Here is a 21617-nt window from a genome sequence, read left to right on the forward strand (position 1 = left end):
TGTTTATAAAACCTGCTTCTCAGGATCTCCTCCATCAACTTACCAACCACCGAAGTAAGTCTCACTGGTCTATAATTTCCTGGGCTATCTCTACTCCCTTTCTTGAATAAAGGAACAACATCCGCAATCCTCTAATCCTCCAGAACCTCTCCCGTTCCCATTGATGATGCAAAGATCATTGCCAGAGGCTCAGGGATCTCCTCCCTCACCTCCCACAGTAGCCTGGGGTACATTTTGTCTGGTCCCAACGACATCCAACTTGATGCTTTCCAAAAGCTCCAGCACATCCTCTTTCTCAATATCTACATGCTCAAGCTTTTCAGTCAGCTGCATGTCATCACTACAATCACTAAGATCCTTTTCCATAGTGAATACTGAAGTAAAACCTTAATCAAGTTAGTAAGACATGACTTGTCTTGCACAAATCCGAGCAACACACACAAAATGCTGGAGAAACAGCAGGCCAGGCAGCACCTATGGAAAAAGGTACAGTTGAGGTCTCAGGCCAAAACCCTTTGGCAGGACTGGAGCAAAAAAACTGATGAGTAGATTGAAAAGGTGGGGAGAAGGGATAGAGAGAAACACAAGGTGATAGGTGAAACCTGGAGGGGGAGGGATGAAGTAAAGAGCGGGGAAGTTGATGGTGAAAGAGACAGAAGTCCTTGGAAGAAAGAAAAAGGGGGAAGGAGCACCAGAGGGAGGCAATCGGTGGGAAAGGAGATGAGGTGAGGGAGGGAAAAGGTGGTGGGAAATGGAGAAGAGACGGGGAGTCATTACTGGAAGTCTGAGAAATCAATGTTCATGCCATCAGTCGGAGGCTACCCAGACGGAATATAAGATCTTGTTCCTCCAACCTAAGTGTGGCCTCATCATGGTGGTGGAGGAGGCCATGGATTGAAATATCAGAATGGGAATGGGACGTGGAATTAAAATGGTTGGCCACTGGGAGATCCCACTTCTTCTAGTGGATGGAGCATAGATGCTTGGTGAAGCGGTTTCTCAATCTACGTCGGGTCTCACCTATAAGCCATGCTGGCCTGTCCTAATTAGGCCAGGGTTTTCCAAACACTCATAAATCCTATCCCTAAGAATTCTCTCCAGTAATTTCCCTACCACTGACGTGAGACTCACTGGTCTATAATTTCCAGGGTTGTCCTTGGTTCTTTTCTTAAATAATAGAATGACATTGGCTTCTCGCCAGTCCTCTGGGACCTCACCTGTGGCTAGAGTGGACACAAGTATTGGTCAAGGTCCCAGCAATCTTTTCACTTGCCTCTCTGAAACCTGGGGTATACCCCATCAGGCCCTGGGAACTTATCCACCTCAATGCCCTTTAAGATACCAAACTCCATCTCCTCCTTTACCTCAAAATGCCCCAGCACTGATCTCCTTATCCTCCACGTCCTTCTCCTTGTAAATACTGATACTAATGTAGGACCACTACCATATCCTCTGCCTCCAAGCATGTATTCCCCTCTTTATCCTCGAGTAGTCCTTGATACTACTTGCCAAGGACTCTTCATGGCCTTCTGGCTTTCCTAATTCCCTTCTTGAGTTCTTTTCTGGCTTCTTTGTAAATCTTCTATTTGATCTTAGCTTCCTAAATATTGCATGCATTTTATTTTTCTTCTTGACTAAATTCACCAATTCGTTCAACAACTAAAGTTCCCTAATCTTGCCTTTGCTGGTATTGGAGAGAAGTGTGGGGATGGGTTGCTAATTGAATCCTGGGTGGGTCACGAGTTCTGTAAGTTTTATTGGAGCCAGGCTGATCCAGGCAGATGGTAATTGTTCCATCATACTCCCGACTTGTGCTTCATTAATGGTGGAGCATTTGCTGTGGGCCACCAGCTTCTACCCCTCTCCTGTAGCTGGATACATTTGCAGCTGGTCCTGTTCATCTGTTCAATGCTGAAGCTCATGACCTGGTGATGGTAAAATCACTATGTGCATAAAAGGTGATTACGTATTTTCTCCCTATTGGACGATGTCAAGGCACTTTCATCCAATGAATGTCATGTGCAAGCTAACAGCCATTGCCTGGGAGCTGTCCATCATGGACTGAGGGGATGTGTAAGGGAGTGACCATTGTTCAGTCACCAGTGAACTTTCCCAACTGTGAGCTGATAAGGGGAGGACAGTCAGTGGGGAAGCAGCAGAAGGTGGCTGGAGGAACTGCCACCGAGATATCTTGGGGTGGGGCTGATCAACCACAGAAGAACAAGTACCAAGGTTGTGGCATTCACCCCAATCCAGAATGGACTTTGGGACCAGGCAATGGGCTGCTTGTAGCTCTGGAGACATGTCCTTCAGGCTGCGAAAGTGGGGATGGCTAGGGCCTGACATATGGTGAATTGTGACAGATCAGATGCTAGACAGTAGGGAAAAAGCCATTAAACTTGGAGCTTAGGCAGCAATGAAGGAGGCAGCACATAGAGAATACCTAGCTGGTATAATAGTTGGGGCAAGGAAGATCACAGCAGGAGGTCATGGTACAACTTTATAAAAGGTTAGATGCAATCTAGCTTAAGTACTGGTGTAGTTCTGGTCACCATACCAGAGGAGGGAGGTGACTGCATTGGAGAGGGCAGAGAGGAGATTCACCAGTTTGTTGCCAGGGATGAAGCACTGAGATTGTATGGCCTTCAGCCTGTTTTCTTAGTAGAGGAGGCTGAGTGGTGGTGGGGTGGGGGGGATTGATTGGTTTGTATTTTGAACACACTCCTTAGGATGTGGTGAAGCAGAAACATTTCAGAACTATCTGTTCAAAGACTCGAATCCTCAAGGCAGAGAAGATTCTGGACCCAAGGCTGGTCACTGGGATTGTCTAGGTGGGTAAATGGTTGTCATGGACACAGTGAGCCAAAGGGACTGTTTATGTGCTGTGTAACTCTATGACACATGTGGTGGAGCAACGTCAAAGAGGCAGATGTGTTTGTTTTTACACATGGGTGTGGGTTCTGGAAAGGGTCCAATCTTTAAAATTTTATTCAAATACCATTGCAAATGTCCAGTGTTAACTAAAAAGCATGTTTCCTGTTTCTAGGGAATGATGCTGTGATACTTCACTGGAAGATCACCAGTGGATGGTCAAAAGTGTGCACACTAAGGGCAGGTCTGGGCACACATCCACCAAGACCAGTATATGTAGGTGATATTCCTGCCCCAGTCTGTTTGTGAAAAGTAGGTTCAATACATTCAAACTTCTCCGAGGATCATCACCTTGTCATGGTGGTGAGGCTTGTGAGTTCCTGAGATCCTGAGAACAATGCTGTCTGCAGCTTAATTCCTGGGAGGATCACCCATGGCAATAAAGTTAAGGGGGACGGTCCAGACGAACAGCGATCTAACCAAGACCTCAGCAGTGGAGCTGGCGGAAGATGATGACACATCACAACAGCAGCGAAGGTGGGGGAAGACTGCAGAAGTGTAGGGTCCACAGTCATCTTGCATTCCATGCCAATGGACCCTAAGCCCAATCTGTCAAGGAGCATGTGATGGCTGCTCTTACATCAGCCTCCCACTTGAACAAAGTCATGCACAGGCATTCTCCATGAAGGGAATAATCCCTCAGAAAAGGGGTTCTTGAACTTTTTATGCCATGGACCCCTACCATTGACCAAGGGGTCCATGGATGCCAGGTTGGGAACCCTGCCATAGAACATCATTCTCATCTTGAGTGATCACACTACTACAACTATGGGATGTATTTAGGTGCATTTGTATGAAGGTAGATTTAGGAGGGCAGACAGACATGGGACACTTATGTTTACAGATGTATACACTTTTATGAAAGTAAATACAGGAAATTGGAAATAGTGATTAGATTTGTGACAATAAACTCTCTGAATGATAACACAATGTGGAGAGAGAAAGATCTCACAGTTAGAGGAAATGGTGTAAACTTTGGAATGTTTTATGATGTGGTGAATTGCTGTTCCATTCTGGGAACCAAGGCAACACGCTGTAATATTTACTGAGGCTTAGCTGCCCTGAGCAATCGCAAGTAAACTTGGGAAACATGACGGGCTTTTAGGATGGACGGATCTGCTGTGGTTTACACAGAGCAGCTGCGATCTTATTGCCTTGGGACCGAGAGTTATTGGAAGTGACCAAACAGTTAGTTCCAGTGAAGGAAGAAGTCAGGTGTTGTTGGGCTAACTGACCCGTGGCATCATCAGAGCAGTGAAGGTAAGTGCTGTCAAAACATTCTGGAACAAGAAACTCAGCAGGAATTTCTCTTCTTCCAAATAACTATGGAATGTTACTTGTCGTTTATATTGATGAACTCGATGATGATGTAGTAAACTGGATCAGCAAGTATGTGGATGACACTAAGATTAGGGGCATGTGGACTTTGAGGAAGGTTGTCGAAGCTTGCAATGGGATCTGGACCAGTTGGAAAGAGTGGCAGATAGTATTTAATGCAGACAAGTGTGAGGTGTTGCTGTTTGGCAGGACAACCCTGGGTAGGATTTACACAATGAGCAGTAGGGCACTGAGGAGTGTGTTAGAAGAAAGTGATCTGGGAATATTGATCCATAATTCCTTGGAAGTGGTGTTACAGGGGGAAAGGTTTGTAAAGAGAGCTTTTGGGGATGACTGCCTACCTTTTGATCACTGCCAGAGAATGAATATGTGAGCGGCTATTGCTGTGTGGCTCGCTGTGGCTCGCGAGTAGGCCTCCACACTTGTGTGGTATCTCTCTCTCTCTTTCAATGATGTCGGTGATGTCAGAGGATGTTCTCAGTTTATGGATTGGACGATTGAGTTTATAGACTGTGGACGTTTTCAGACTTATGGTTTGATATTCCGTGTTATTTGCCTGCTTTTTTCATTTTGTTGTGTGAGGGGAGTGGGCTTGCTACTGCACCAATAGGGAAGGTGCTTTGGTTGTGAGGGGGCTGGCTCCCATCCCATTGGGGAGGCTCGGGAATGCGGAGGGCTTTTGGCTGCACTAACACCCGGTCAGCCGTAATTGCTTATTGGATCCAAGGCCTCTTGGGAGAGGGTCCCACACAATGTGTGCCATCTTGCAGTGCCACCATATCTTTCCGTGACGCACCGAGGTGCTTCTTGTACAGGCTGCTCCGCACACATTTCACTTCCTCACCTTCGTCTGGCACCAGACACACCATGGCAGTCTGTTTTACCATCTGCTAGCAGGGGAGGCCCCCCCATGTAAATCTCTTTATGCAGAGGTCCTTCCCCTGTACATTGGGGATCTGGGGTGGAAGGTGTTGCATCGGGCAGTACCGTACAACAGGTTTTTGAGCAGGTTCACTGACACCCCGTCCACCTGTCCATTCTATGGCCAGGAGGAGTCATGCTTATATGGAGTGTGAGAGGTTGCAAACCCTGTTTTAGTATCAGGGGCTTCCGGTCTGGTACTGGTTACACATCAGCCTTGTGCTCCTTATATACAGTATGGGCACCCAGTACAGAAATGGGCTGCTCGTGAGGAAAATCTGCTGGAATGTTGTTGGGCCATTCACAAGTTGAGACGGCAGGCAGTCAAGGGCTCTGCCCTTCTTCTGAGAGTACGTTTGTGCCCGGGTGTCCTTGGAGAGGGAGCATGCAATCACGATGGGTAGGTACGATGGGGGTTTTCGGGAGTGATGGGCCCCCCAGGAAATTGACTGTTTTATAGAAAGTAATAATCATATTTTAATTTGAGTTTGTTTGCTGTCTTGTAAATACAATATTTGATGTTTGTATTTTGTGTAGTTTTGTGAATAAACACAGAAACATTGAAAACCTACAGCACAATACAGGTCCTTTGGCCCACAAAGCTGTGCTGAACATGTTCTTACCTGAGAAATTCCCTAGGTTTACCCATAGCCCTCTATTTTTCTAAGCTCCATGTACCTATCCAGGACTCTCTTAAAAGACCCTATCATAACTGCCACTGTTACCGGTAGCCCATTCCATGCACTCACCACTCTGTGTAAAAAGCTTACCCCTCACATCTCCTCTGTACCTATTTCCAAGCACCTTAAAACTGTGCCCTCTTGTGCTAGCCATTTCAGCCCTAGGAAAAAGCCTCTGACTATCCACATGATCAATGCCTCTCATCATCTTATACACCTCTTTCAGGTCACCTCTCATCCTCTGCTACTCCAAGGAGAAAAGGCTGAGTTCACTCAACCTATTCTCATAAGACATGCTCCCCAATCCAGGTAACATCCTTGTAAATCTCCTCTGCACCCTTTCTATGGTTTCCACATCCTTCCTGTAGTGAGGCGATTAGAACTGAGCACAGTACTCCAAGTGGGGTCTGACCAGGGTCCTATATAGCTGCAACATTACCTCTTGGCTCCTAAACTCAATCCCATGATTGATGAAGTTTTGAAAAATGTTTGTAGTTTTGAAAAACAGGGGTGGTATGAAGGGAGTGATGGCTCAAGAGGCTTCCAGACCCCTGAGGGAATGATGTTTCACTCTGACATTGGACTCTGACTTTCAGGAGGATTTTCTGTGAAGAACGGAAATGTTTGATGCACTCTACTCATCGCAGTGGCCCCTGTTCCTTGGAACTCTCATCTCAGTCCACTTACATGTGACAGGTAACAATCAGTTTATTAAGAGAACCAGGGAGTTCCTTCGGTTTTGAATGCAAGGCATTTTGCTGTCATGCCTATGTGCTAATGCTCTATATCTGGACCAGAGGCCCATGAGATTCTCTGATCTTCCATCCCAGAGTGCAATGTGATATCACTTCCAGTGAGATGTATTACAGTAGAGTGCAGCAAATGGCTCCATCACACAATGCACTGGCTAATATCTGTCCTATACTGGTGGAAGTCTCCCTCCACTGACAGTGTGGCCACTCTGGCTGAGAGGACTCTACTAGCAATATGCCTCTCCACTGGCAGTGCAATCTCTCTCTCTCCCCATCCACCTGTGCCCTCCCTGTTTGTCCCTGCTGAAGATCTGCCATCCAGGCTCCCTTAGTGCCAGAGGCTTAGATAGGACAGAATTTGTTTGGTGCGTCCAGCAGGGTTTCTCATAGATGGTCCAACCAGGGATGGAACCACACAACCACACACTGAGGGACGACACCTGGCTAGGTGATTGGAATTTCAGTGGGAGGAAATTTTGGGAGCAGTGTTCATAATTCTGCAGGTTTCCTTTTGGAAAAGGACAATCCTGGACATTGAGGTAAATGTTAAATTGGAGGAAGATAACAACATCAGTATCAGGCAGGAGTGATGAGAGTGGACTGGGAACAGGAGTCAGGAGACAGGGAATGGGAGCGGGGAGACTGGGAAGAGGAGTCAGAGTAGATAGGAAATAGGAGTGGGGAGACTGGGATCAGAAGAGAGGAGAGTAGACTTGGGAACAGCACTGAGGGGACTGGGAACAACAGTGAAGAGTCTGGGAACAAAATGGGGAGAGTAGACTGGGAACAGGAATGAAGAGATGAGACTGCAAACAGGAGTGAGGTGAGCAAAGTGGGAACAAGAATGCGGAGAGTAGACTGGCAATAGGAGTGGGGAGACAGAGAACAGGTGATAGGAGAGTAGATAGGGAATGGGAATGAGGAAAATGGGACCAGGAGAGAGTTGACTGGGAACTGGAGTAGGGAGAGTAGACCGTGAATTGGAGTGAGGAGACTGGGAACAGAATGAGGATTGTCAACTGGCAACAGGAGTGTGGGGAATAAACTGGAGTCCATAAGATCATAAGACATAGGAGCAAAATTAGGCCATTCAGCCCATAGAGTCTGCTCCGCCATTCCATCATGCTAATCCCTGATCCCACCCAACCCCAAACACCTGATTCCTGCCATATTGTGTGATGCCCAGATTGATCAGGAAATGGTGCCATAGGCACACAGCATTAGATTGGCAACAGGTCAGGCACACGGTGTCAGACAGGCAGTAACATGGCATCAGACCGGCAGCATCACGGATACAGGGCATCAGGTAAACAGTGTAGCTGACACAGCACATCAGATCAGCAGCATCTCAGACAAATGGTGTCTGATACACAGTGTCAAAGACACACGGTATCCAATGGACAGTGTCACAAACACACAGTATCAGACAGGCAGTGTCACAGACACACGGCATCAGACAGGCAGTGTCACAGACACACAGCATCAGACAGGCAGTGTCACAGACACACTGCGTCAGACTGACAGTGTCACAGACACATGGCATCAGACAGGCAGTGTCATAGACACACGGTATCCAATGGACAGTGTCACAGACACACAGTATCAGACAGGCAGGGTCTCATACACACAGCATCAGACTGACAGCATCACAGACACATGGTTATCCGATATGCAGCTGTACAGAGACAAGTCATTACATAGGTAATATCACAATGTCTGATACGCAGCGTCTGAATCACATAGTGTCAGACTGGCAGTGTCAGAAACAGATGGCAGATAGGCAGACTTACAGACACACGTGATCCAATAGTCTGTGGCACAGACTCACGGTGCCTGGTAAGCAGCGTTTGAGAAACATGGCATCAGAAATGCATTATCACAGACACACGGCATCACAGAGATAGTGTCACAGACACATGGTGTCAGACTGACAGTGTCACAGACACATGGTATCAGACTGACAGTGTCATTTTTCAATCTTTTTATTGATTTCCAATAAAAAATACACAAATGAGAGGAGAAGTTCAGCAAACAGATAAAGCAAAGACATATAAACAGCAATAAAGAAAAGTATATATTGTCAAAATCAAATAAGTATAATGTTACGCTGTTATATATATACAGTATAATAAAAAAAAGCCACAACTCCTCTTAACAGATCGTAAAAAAAAGATTGGAAAATTTTATTTATATAAGGGAAAAAAACCCTGCTAAACTAAATAAGAGCAAAAAAAAGAGAGAAAAAAAGAAAAGAGAAGAAAAGAAAGATTGGGCAGTCCATTTAAGAAAAAATTTTAAAAAAAGGAAAAAGAAAGAATATCCTTCCAGTCACCTCCGAACCTTCACAGATAAGGATTTTCCCCAAAGGGAATAAATAAAAATAAATAAATAAAAATAAATTAAATCATATGAAAATATTGAATAAAGGGTCGCCAAACTTGCTCAAAATTAAAAGATGTATCAAAGGTCCGGCTTCTAATTTTCTCCAAGCTTAAACATGAGATAATGGAGGAGAGCCAATAGAAAACAGTAGGCAGATTAGATTCTTTCCAGTATAACAAGATAGCTCTCCTAGCCATTAAAGTTGAAAAGGCTATCACATGTTGAGTGGAAGCAGATACCCTACCTACTTCCTCTGGGATAATCCCAAAAATTGCTGTAAGTGAATTGGGTTGAACATCCAGATCTATAACTTTAGATGGTATTCTGTCCAAAAATTGTTTAAACTTACACGGGGCCAAAACATATGAATTAGAGTAGCCAGCTCTACGTTACATCTGTCACAAATAGGGCTTATATTAGGAAATATATGCGCCAATTTATCTTTAGACATATGGGCCCTATGTACTATCTTAAACTGAATTAAGGAATGGCGTGCACAGATAGATGAATTATTAACTAGATAATAAATATTATTCCATTGATCGTCTGAAAGTGAATGTTGAAGTTCTGTTTCCCAAGTGTGTTGAACCTTATCGTTAGGCAACATGCGAGCATTCATTAACTTTATAAATGATAGCTAAAAAATCATTTTTGAAATGGTTTAAGCTGAAAAATAACATAGGCCAAATTTGAGGAATAGGCCAAAGGATAACTCGGTAAAAAATCACGTAAAAAATTCCTAACCTGTAAATATCTAAAAAGATGTGTGTTAGAGATATCATATTCATCCATTAACTGGGAAAAAGACATTAAACAATCCTGTAAGAACAAATCTAAAAAAGTTTTTATTCCCTTAGTTTTCCATATTAAAAAAGCCTTATCCAGAATAGATGGTTTAAAAAAATTAGAATAAATATTACTAGAAAGTAAAAAATTATTTAATTCAAAAAATCTACGAAACTGAAACAAAATTTTTAAAGTACCGTAGATTCCGGATTTTAAGCCGCTACTTTTTTCCCACATTTTGAACAGCTTTGAACTCTGCGGCCTTTAATCCAGAGCGGCTAATACATGTTTTTTTTTCATGCCGCCTCGTAAACATTTTGCCTCATAACAGTAGACCAATAAAATTGATGAGTAGTTCACAGAGGTCCAATGAAATTGTACGATAAATCAAGCGCACTTTCACAATTAAATTATTGTAAATCAGTCATTTGTACTCACCCTCATCAACATGGAAAACACTCGAAGCATTGTGCTGCCTTATGGCAGTTACTTAGTTTATAATATTTTCGCTTAGTAATTCATTTTCTAGTTAAAGTTAGAAGAGTTTTAACTATATTTGTTTTCTGTACTACATCGCGGGATGCTATGACGTCACACCCGGTTTCGCGGTGTCTTGTGGGAAAATGCCGGTTTGCGATGAAACGGGACGGAGGGAGGGAGCGCATTACGCGAGCGGCTTTAGATCTGAGCGAACGCTGCTTTTAAGTTAAAGGTGATCAATAACTTTTCCTGGTAGGCTGCAGTATATATATTTTTTACCAGTCGTTAGGAGATATTGGAATGTTGTTCAGTAAAGAAGTATACGCAACGTATATTTAAAAGTAGCCGCGTTACGGGCCCGGTTCGAAAAAAAGCATTTGCAATATGTATTTGTTTTTGTTACCATATGGATTTAATTAAAAGTTAAAAAAATCCTCACGTGTAATATCTTTCTGTGTAAATATCTCATATTACAACGTGGGACACCTGCGGCCTAAAATCCGGTGCGGCCTTTACAATTAAAAAATTGATTTTATTTCTAAAATTAGAGCCAGCGGCTTTTAATCAGGTGCGCTCTGTAGTCCGGAATCTACGGGTATGTTTAACGATAGGGTTGAGAGTTTGTCTACCTATCCTGGAGAACGAAAAAGGAAAGGGAGCTCCTAATAAAGAAGCTAAAGAAAACCCTGTTGCCGAATTGTCCTCCAAATGTAACCATGGAGGGCGATCCTGGTTATCTGTATTATAAATCCAAAAAGTAATATAACGAATATTGATTGCCCAATAATAAAATCTAAAATTTGGTAGGGCCAGTCCTCCATCTTTTTTTGATTTTTGCAATAAAAGTTTATTCACTCTAGAGCTTTTGTTATTCCAAACATAAGACAAAATCATAGAATCTATTTTATCAAAAAATGTTTTTGGAACAAAAGAGGGAATTGCTTGAAATATATATAGAAATTTCGGTAAAATAACCATTTTTATAGCATTATTTCGACCTATCAATGACATCAACATAAGCGACCATTTAGAAAGTGCTTGATGAGTATATTCAATTAGAGGGGAAAAATTATATTTATATAGGTCTTTAAAATTTTTAGTAATTTTGATACCAAGGTAAGTAAAATAATTTTTAGCAATATTAAAAGGTATTTGATCATAATAGAATATTTATTAATAGGAAACAACTCACTTTTATGTAAATTAAGTTTATATCCAGAGAAACTACTAAATTCCATAAACATAGATAGCATAAAAGGAATAGATTTCCTAGGGTTTGAAATGTAAATGAATAAATCATCTGCATACAACAAAACCTTATGTAATTTATCCCCTCTCTTAATACCCTGCACGGAATTAGAATCCCTAAGGGCAATAGCAAGTGGTTCTAAAACCAAATTAAATAATAAAGAACTAAGAGGACATCCCTGACGGGTACTTCTATACAATCTAAAATAAGGAGACTTTTGATTATTAGTTATAACCGCAGCCACCGGGGTATGGTAAATCAATTTAATCCAGGAAATAAATCCCGGACCAAAATTAAACCTCTTCAGAACCTGAAATAAATAAGGCCACTCCACCCTATCAAAGGCTTTCTCTGCATCCAGAGATACAATACATTCAGATTCTTTAACTGAGGGGGAATAAATGATATATAACAATCTCCGAATATTAAAATGTGAGTACCTATTTTTAATAAATCCTGTTTGATCATTTGAGATAACATTAGGTAAAATATTCTCAAGTCTATTAGCTAGAATCTTGGAGAGAATTTTAAAATCTACATTCAATAAAGAAATGGGTCTGTAAGATGCACATGCCAGTGGGTCTTTTCCTTTTTTAAGAATCAATGAAATTAATGCCTCATAAAAAGTTTTTGGGAGGTTCCCGGAAGATATAGAATCGGTAAATGTTTGATGAAGATGTGGTATAAGCATTTCATGAAAAGTCTTGTAAAATTCTACTGTGTAACCATCAGGTCCCGGAGCTTTCACTAATTCCATAGGTGATATAGCCTTGGCTATCTCCTCTTGTTTAATAGGTGCATCTAATATATCAACATCTTGAGTCAAAATTTGAGGTGTATTCAATCTTTGCAAAAATCTATTCATAATAATAGTGTTAACAGAGAGTTCAGATTTATAATTCTTCCTCTCAGAAAAAAGAATGAATGAGTATATATATATATATATATATATATATATATATATATATATATAAGAAACCTAAAACTATGTTATTATTAAAATAAATAAAATAAATAAAAAGATTAATACACGACAGGTCCTGTGTGGACCAATAGAGTATAATATTATAGAAATTCCCTGCAAAACAGTTATGTATATACTAAGTATTAATAAGTTTTAAAAAAAGAGTTTAGTCAGCCACATCCCATACCAGAGACTAAAAAAAGTGTAGAATAGACTTAACTCCGAAGATCCATAGAGATCTCATACAACAAAATACTTCAGAATTGTCTATTGAGTAATCAGGTTAAATTTAAGATTTTATTCAGTAGGCATACTATATATTAATAAGTTTAAAAAAAAGTTTAGTCAGCCACGTCCCATACCAGAGACTATAAAAAGTATAGAATAGCCTTAACTCTGAAGATCCATAAACATCTCATACAACAAAATACTTCAGAATTACCTATTGAGTAATTGGGTTAACTTTAAGATTTTATTCAGTAGGCTTCACTTTAAGATTTTTAATGTACTCCCATCCCTCCTGGGCAGAGTAAATTCTCAATGACTGAGACTTTCCAGGATGAATTATCAACCTTGCTGAGTTACGAAGGGAGGGGTATAAATCTAATTTATACATTTTGCTCATGACTTCTCGGTATTTCCTTCTTTCGGCAAAGATTTCAGGAAGATAGTCTTCTACTATATGAATCTCTGTTGAATTAAAGATTAATTTTCATTTTTTTCTGGCTTCTCGAAGTATGGTTTCCTTGGTTGTATAATAATGCAGAGAAAGCACAATTGGTCGAGGATGTAATTCAGGTGAACTCTGAGAAAATGGGATTCTACGGACTCTGTCAATTAAAGGGTTAGCTTCAAGGGTCTCACTAAAAAGTGAGTACAACATATCTGAGAAAAACTTTAACAGATCGCCAGTTTCTGTATTTTCAGGTAGTCCTAAGATACGCAAATTCCTCCGACGCCCTCTACTATCTAAATCAACCATTTTTTTCTTCGTTTTAGATAGTTCCGAGGTAATTTCATTGATTTTCTTTTCCATCGAAGATATCTTCATTCCTTGATCTTTAATAGTTTGCTTGAATTGATTATGCTCCTTCTCAATTCGGGTTGTAGTCTGCTGAAGTCTTTGAAGTTGACAGTCCAGATTTTTCAGAGAATCTTGAACCGTAGAGATAGCTTTTTCAAGCCTCCTGTTTGAGCCGGTCAGCTTATCAATTTTCATATTAAGCGACCCAAATTCCAACTTCATGTCTTTTATTGAAGAAAGTATTTCTGCTAAAGTAACAGGTTCCTCCACCTTCTTAGTTTGTTCCGTTTGTTCCATTTTGGGAAAAGTCTTGCTGCTTCTCAGTTCAATGCCAAAATGACTTTTATCAGCCATTGTAATTAGATCGCAAACCCTTCAGTAAAAGTAATAAGTCCTTCAGTAGAAGTGATAACTCATCAAAGCTAAAAGGGATCTGTCAGTGGGATATAAAGTATATAAAAAAAAGAGCCACTAAGAATGCGACTACTCCATATGCTGCAAAGTGGTGAATCAGACTGACAGTGTCAGAGACACATGGTATCAGACTGACAGTGTCACAGACATATGGCGTCAGACTGACAGTGTCACAGACACAGGGCATCAGACTGACAGTGTCACAGACACACGGCATCAGAGAGACAGTGTCACAGACACATGGCGTCAGACTGACAGTGTCACAGACACAGGGCATCAGAGAGACAGTGTTACAGACACATGGTGTCAGACTGACAGTGTCACAGACACACCGCATCAGACTGACAGTGTCACAGACACACAGTATCAGAGAGACAGTGTCACAGACACATGGCGTCAGACTGACAGTGTCACAGACACACGGTGTCAGACTGACAGTGTCACAGACACATGGCGTCAGACTGACAGTGTCACAGACACACGGTGTCAGACTGACAGTGTCACAGACACATGGCGTCAGACTGACAGTGTCACAGACACACGGTATCAGAGAGACGTATCTGTCTTGCACCTTCCTCACTTCTTGCATAAATTCCAGCCACTGCTGCTCTGCTGTCCTTCCTGCTAGTGTCCCTTTCCAGTCAACCTTGGCTAGTTCCTCTCTCATGAGATAAGACCATAAGACAAAGGAGCAGAAGTCGGCCATTTGGCCCATCCAGTCTGCTCCGCCATTTTATCATGAGCTGATCCATTCTCCCATTTAGTCCCATTCCCCCGCCTTCTCACAGTAACCTTTGGTGCCCTGGCTACTCAGATACCTATCAATCTCTGCCTTAAATACACCCAATGACTTGACCTCCACTGCCGCCCGTGGCAACAAGTTCCATAGATTCACCACCCTCTGGCTAAAAAAATTTCTTTGCTTCTCTGTTCTGAATGGGCACCCTTCAATCCTTAAGTCATGTCCTCTCGTACTAGACTCCCCCACCATGGGAAACAACTTTGCCACATCCACTCTGTCCATGCCTTTCAACGTTCGAAATGTTTCTATGAGGTCCCTCCTCATTCTTCTAAACTCCAAGGAGTACAGTCCAAGAGCGGTCAAATGTTCCTCATATGTTAACCCTCTCATCCCAGAATCATTCTAGTGGATCTTCTCTGAACCCTCTCCACATCAGCACATCCTTTGTTAAATAAGGAGCCCAAAACTGCACGCAGTACTCCAAGTGAGGTCTTACCAGTGCCTTATAGAGCCTCAACATCACATCCCTGCTCCTATACTCCATTCCTCTAGAAATGAATTCCAACATTGCATTCGCTTTCTTCACCACCGATTCAACCTGGAGGTTAACCATAAGGGTATCCTGCACGAGGACTCCCAAGTCCCGTTGCATCTCAGAACTTTGAATTCTCTCCCCATTTAAATAATAGTCTGCCCGTTTATTTCTTCTACCAAAGTGCATGACCATACTGTTTACAACATTGTATTTCATTTACCACTTCTTTGCCCATTCTCCCAATCTATCCAAATCTCTCTGCAGACTCTCTGTTTCCTCAGCACTACCGGCCCCTCCACCTATCTTTGTATCATCAGCAAACTTAGCCACAAAGCCATCTATTCCATAATCCAAATTGTTGATATACAACGTAAAAAGAAGCGGCCCCAACACGGACCCCTGTGGAACACCACTGGTAACCGGCAGCCAACCAGAATGAGATCCCTTTATTCTCACTCTCTGTTTCCTGCCAATTAACCAACGCTCTATCCATGTATGTAACTTCCCGTAATTCTATGGGCTCTTATCTTGTTTAGCAGCCTCATGTGCAGCACCTTGTCAAAGGCCTTCTGAAAATTCAAATATACAACATCCACTGCACCTCCCTTGTCTAGCATACTTGTAATTTCCTCATAAAATTGCAATAGGTTTGTCAGGCAGGATTTTCCTTTAAGGAAACCATGCTGAGTTCGGCCTATCTTGTCATATGCCTCCAGGTACTCCGTAACCACATCCTTGACAATCGACTCCAACAACTTCCCAACCACTGATGTCAAGCTAACAGGTCTATAATTTCCTTTTTGCTTCCTTGCCCCCTTCTTAAATAGCGGAGTGACATTTGCAATCTTCCAGTCCTCCAGAACCATGCCAGAATCTATTGATTTTTGAAAGATCATTGCTAATGTCTCCACAGTCTTCACAGCTACTTCCTTCAGAACACGAGGGTGCATTCCATCCGGTCCGGGAGATTTATCTGCCCTCAGACTATTCAGCTTCCTGAGTACTTTCTCTGTCGTAATTGTGACTGCGCACACGTCTCTCCCCTGAGTGTCCCTTGAGTGTCCGGTATACTGCTGATGTCTTCCTCAGTGAAGACTGATGCAAAATACTCGTTCAGTTCCTCCGCCATCTCCTTATCTGCCATTACAATTTCTCCAGCAACATTTTCTATTGGTCCTATATCTACTCTCACCTGTCTTTTACTCTTTATATACTTGAAAAAGTTTTTAGTATCCTCTTTGATATTATTTGCTAGCTTCCTTTCATAGTTCATCTTTTCCCTCTAAATGATCTTCTTAGTTTCCTTTTATAAGCTTTTAAAAACCTCCCAATCCTCTGTCTTCCCACCAATTTTTGCTTCCTTGTATGCCCTCTGCTTTGCTTTTATGTTGGCTTTGACTTCTCTTGTCAGCCACGGTTGCATCCTTTTTCCATTCAAAAATTTCTTCTTCTTTGGAATATATCTGTCTTGCACCTTCCTCACTTCACGCATAAATTCCAGCCACTGCTGCTCTGCCGTCCTTCCTGCTAGTGTCCCTTTCCAGTCAACCTTGGCCAGTTCCTCTCTCATGCCACTGTAATTTCCTTTACTCCACTGAAATACCGACACATCAGATTTTGGCTTCTCTTTCTTAGGTTTCATAGTGAACTCAATCATGTTATGATCACTACCTCCTAAGGGTTCTTTCACCTCAATCTGTTTAATCACCTCTGGTTCATTACACAACACCCAATCCAGTACAGCCGATCCCCTAGTGGGCTCAACAACAAGCTGTTCTAAAAAGCCATCTCGTAGACATTCTACAAATTCTCTGTCTTGAGATCCAGTGCCGACCTGATTTTCCCAATCCACTCGCATGTTAAAATCCCCTACAATTATCACAACACTGCCCTTCTGGCAAGCCTTTTCTATTTCCTGTTGTAATTTGTAGTCCACATCATTGCAGCTGTTAGGAGGCCTGTAGATAACTGCCATCAGGGTCCTTTTACCCTTGCGATTTCTTAGCCCAACCCATAAAGATACTGCACCTTCCGATCTTATGTCACCTCTTTCTAATGATTTAATATCATTTCTTACCGATAAAGCCACTCCACCCCCTCTGCCTACCTGCCTATCCTTCCCATGCACTGTGTATCCTTGGACGTTCAGCTCCCAGAGCCATGCATCCTTTAGCCACGTCTCAGTGATGGCCACAATATCATACCTGCCAATCTGTAACTGTACGACAAGATCATCCACCTTATTCCTTATGCTGCGTGCATTTAAGTATAACACCTTAAGTCCAGTATTTGATACTTTTTACTTTGATTGCACTGCAACTTTATTGCACTGCAACTCATCCCAATGGCTGCAAATTTGCCCCATTACCTGCCTGTCCTTCCTGACATCTTTACTGCTCACTATCTTAATTTATTTCTGATTTCCTCCTCCTTCGCTCGATCATTCTGGTTCCCATACCCCTGCCAAATTAGTTTAAACCCTCCCTAACAGCTCTATTGAACCTTCCCACCAGGATATTGGTCCCCTTCGGGTTCAGGTGTAACCCGTCCTTTTTGAACAGGTCATACTTCCCACAGAAGAGATCCCAATGATCCAAGAATCTGAAGCCCTGCCCCTGCACCAGTCTCTCAGCCATGCATTCATCTGCCTGATCCTACTATTCTTGCCCTCGGTAGCACGTGGCACAAGTAGCAATCCTGAGATTACTACCCTGGAGATCCTGCTTCTCAGCTTCCTTCCTAACTCCTGGAAATCTTTCTTCAGGACCTCCTCCCTTTTCCTATCTATGTCATTGGTACCAACATGTACCTAGACAGCTGGCTGCTCGTCCTCTCCCTTCAGAATATTCTGGACCCGATCCAAGACGCTGGCACCTGGGAGACAACACACCATGTGGGTATCTCTATCGGGCTCACAGAATCTCCTGTCTGTTCCCCTGACTATGGAATCCCCTATGACGACCGCATTCCTCTTCTCCCTCCTTCCCTCCTGCACAACAGCCAGAGACCCAGTCACCGTGGCCATCCCGTCAGGTCAGCCCCCTCAACAGCATCCAAAATGATATACTTGTTGCTGAGGGGGGCAGTCACAGGGGTGCTCTCCACTATCCGGGCATTTCCCTTCCCTCTCCTGACAGTCACCCAGTTTTCTGACTCCTGTAGCCTAGGGATAACTACCTCCCTGTAGCTCCTGTCTATCACCTCTTCACTTTCCCTAATAAGCAGTAGGTCATCAAGCTGCAGCTCCAGATCCCTAACACCATCTCCGAGGAGCTGCAGCTCTTGCACCTGGCACAGATGTGGCCACCAGGGAGGCTGGAGATCTCCCAGGATTCCCACACCTGACATCCTGAATAAAGCACTAACCCTGTAGACATGCTACCTAATTCTACAGGAATGAAACAAGGAAAAATAAGTCTGCTCACCAACTTAACTTGCCAAACACACAAACTTTTTAAACGGTTAGCTCGTATCTTTAGCTGTGTGAGCCCTGCTGTTCCTCTGTCTGTTCGAGCCGATTCATCAAGGGGAAAAAAAGAGTTGGGGCCTCGCTCTCGCCTCTTCCCGTTACCGCCTAAGCCCATTAAGCCAAAGTCCTACACTCTGCTGCCACTCACTCCGCTGCCCGCTTCGACTGCTGTTGGCAGTGTCAGATACTCACAGCATCAGAGAGACAGCATCTCAGACGCAGGATATCAAATCAGCAGTGCACATACACAGGACATCAGCTGGACAGCTTTGCCAAAGCCTCAGATACTCAGCATTCAGAAGAAGGGCATAATCAGTCATTATTATTGCAATGGAGTGTAGAATCGGTAAAAACAAATCCCCTTCTGTACGAGGTAGAAGATGAATTTTTTCAGCATGAGGGTGGTGAATCTGTGGCATTCATTTCCACTGCCAACTCCTACAAAATGGCCCAGTCGAGGAAGGGTAATGTCCTTTCCTCTATTGAGCTCATCAACGTGGACTCCTCTCGCAGTAAAGCAGCATCCATCATCAGGGCCTCCATCAACCTAGGTTATACACTCTTCTCATTTCTGCCACCAGGAAGATGGTACAGGAGTCTCAGAATCCTCAGCACCAGGTTCAGGAGGAGTTATTACCCTTCAACCATCAGGCTTTTGAACCAAAGGAGATAACTTCACTCAACTTCACTTGCCCCATCGCTGAAATGTTCCCACAACCTATGATCTCACTTTCAAGAACTCTTCATCTCGTGTTCTTGATACTTATTGCTAATTCATTCATTATTGTTATTCTTCTCTTTTCTATTTGCACATTTTGTTGTTTTTTTCACATTGATCCTATTATAGTTCTTGGATTTCCTGGGTATACTGACAAGAAAATGAATCTCAGGGATGTATACAGTGACAGAATCAGAACCAGAATCAGAACAAATCAGAATCAAGTTTATTATCAGCAGCATGTGACGTGAAATATTTTAACTGAGCAGTAGCAGTTCTATGCAATACATAAAATAGAATTAAAAAAATAAGTGAATCAATTACAGTATATGTATATTGAATAGATTAAAAATTGTGCAAAAAACAGAAATACTGCATATTTAAAAAATTGAGGTAGTGTCCAAGGGTTCAATGTCCATTTAGGAATCGGATGGCAGAGATGAAGAAGCTGTTCCTGAATCGCTGAGTGTGTGCCTTCAGGCTTCTGTATCTCCTACCTGATAGTAACAGTGAGAAAAGGGCATGCCCTGGGTGCTGGAGGTCCTTAATAATGGACACTGCCTTTCTGAGATACCTCTCCTTGAAGATGTCCTGGGTATTTTGTAGGCTAGTGCTCAAGATGGAGCTGACTAGATTTACAACCTTCTGCAGCTTCTTTCTGTCCTGTGCAGTAGCCCCCTCCCCCCCCGCCCCCTATATCAGACAGTGATGTAGCCTGTCAGAATGCTCTCCGCGGTACAGAAATGAGTGTTTCTGTTTTGAGTGTATTTGTTGACATGACAAATCTCTTCAAACTCTTTATAGCCGCTGTTTTGCCTTTTTTATAACTGCATCAGTATGTTGGGACCAGGTTAGATCCACAGAGATCTTGATACCCAGGAATTTGAAACTGCTCACTCTCTCCACTTCTGATCCCTCTTTGAGGATTGGTATGTGTTCCTTCATCTTACTCTTACCAGCTCTTTCGTCTTATTGATGTTGAGTGCTAGGTTGTAGCTGCAGCACCACACCACTAATTGGCATATCTCACTCCTGTACGCCCTCTCGTCACCACCTGAGATTGATAATAAATTTATGTAGAGCTTTGAACTGTCCCCCCATATCTCACTTGTAGGTAGTGAAAATGCAAGTATCTTGGTTATGGTCCCAGCAATCTAATCTCTAATTTATTTCAGTAATTTCAGGTGTATCTCATCAGGCCCTGGGGACTTATCCATTTGAATGTTTTTCTAGATATCTAACATTTTTTCCCTCTTCAGTAACATTAGCTGCTCACCAGACCGCCAGCACCACATCTGCAGGTAGCAAAGATACAAAGATCTTGGTCAAAGTGCCAGCAATTTCGTCTCTTATCTCTCAGTAACCTCATGTATATCCCTCAGGCCCTGCGGACTTATCCATTTCAATGTTTTTCCAGATATCTAACACTACCTCTTTCCCAAATCAGGGACACAGTTTAATACTTTACTCTGAGGTCCATCCATAGCTATCTTAAAGCTTGTGATCACTTTTTCCCAAGTGTTCACCCACTGAAAGGTCACTCACTTGCCTGGGCCATACTCCAATACAAACTCCTGTAGCCTCCCCTCTAATTGGACTATCCACACCTCTTTCAGGAGCCCTCTTCGACACCTGACACATTCTACATCAGCTAAACATTTTGCCCTAAGGATTTCCCAGTCTATGTCTGAAAGCAAGTGGCCATCCACAGTCAACCCTGTTGGAAAAATGAAGGTGGATCTCACTGAAACCAATCAAGATGGAGTGGATGTGGAGAGGATGTTTCACAGAGTGGGGCATTCTAAGACCAGAGGGTACAGCTTCAGAATAGAGGGGCAAGCATTTCGAACAGAGATTAAAAGGAATTTCTTTTGCCAGTTGGTGGTGAATCTGTTGAATTTATTTCCATTGACAGCTATGGGGGCATGTCATTGGGTATATTTAAAGAGGAGGCTGATAGGTTTTTGGTTAGTCAGGGTTATGGGGATATGCATGAGAATGGGATTGAGAGGGATAATAAATCAGCCATGATTTATTTGGGGGGGGTGGAGTAGACTCAATGGGCTGAGTTGCCTAATTCTGCTCCTATGAGTCATGGGGATTGTTGGAAAGTTGGGGTAGTGTGAGGTTCTGGGACAGACACTGACAATCCTTTCTCTTTTGCAGACGGTGTCTCCCTGAGCGGACTGAAGGCCAGTTTTAGCACGGTGTCCAGATACGGCCGGCTGCAGG

The sequence above is a fragment of the Hemitrygon akajei genome, chromosome 10 (assembly GCF_048418815.1).
Source record: "Hemitrygon akajei chromosome 10, sHemAka1.3, whole genome shotgun sequence".
Lineage (NCBI taxonomy): Eukaryota > Metazoa > Chordata > Chondrichthyes > Myliobatiformes > Dasyatidae > Hemitrygon > Hemitrygon akajei.